The sequence below is a fragment of the Halyomorpha halys genome, unplaced genomic scaffold, assembly GCF_000696795.3.
Source record: "Halyomorpha halys isolate HHAL.00 unplaced genomic scaffold, Hhal_1.1 Scaffold132.1, whole genome shotgun sequence".
NCBI lineage: Eukaryota > Metazoa > Arthropoda > Insecta > Hemiptera > Pentatomidae > Halyomorpha > Halyomorpha halys.
In genome coordinates, this window is record NW_027109437.1 from 470900 (window position 1) to 471360 (window position 461).

The 461-nt window shown below is 29.3% G+C and overlaps 1 protein-coding gene across 1 annotated transcript in view; it reads right to left on the reverse strand.

The window, feature by feature from the left end:
• Positions 1-339: 339 nt before the first annotated feature.
• Positions 340-461, reverse strand: part of LOC106678270 (zwei Ig domain protein zig-8) — a gene marked incomplete at its 5' end in the record, with an annotated part of 249351 nt that continues 249229 nt past the window's right edge. The window contains 1 exon segment of the mRNA XM_067047614.1: positions 340-461.

Consider the following 461-nt stretch of genomic DNA (forward strand, 5'->3'; position numbering starts at 1 on the left):
TATAACGTTTCGGAGTTGGTGGTACACATCTGTTGCTTCCCCATTGTGCTGGTTTATCTCTGAATCCATGATTTCTAACTTATACTACTTTTACCGTTCATAGGGAACGATCATTCGGAATGACACTAATATTGAAGATAGAAGTCCAGATTGATCGTGTAGAGGTAATAATAATGGATTAAGAAAAAAATTCTGACATACAATCATACAAATTTTTTTCTGTAAACCATCAGTCTTAACTTTACAATCTGAATGTCAATCTTTGGTTTTACTATCATTCCGATTGACCGTGTAGAGAGCCCTTTAAAGAAATGTGAAATGAAAAGAAATTGAAGCTAAATTTTACCTTTATGTTATATATAAAGTGAAAATTATCTGAAATAACCTGATTCATCGATTGAGCATCAATATTATTATAATATATATGAGAAATATTATTATTAGTTAATATAATACATTTT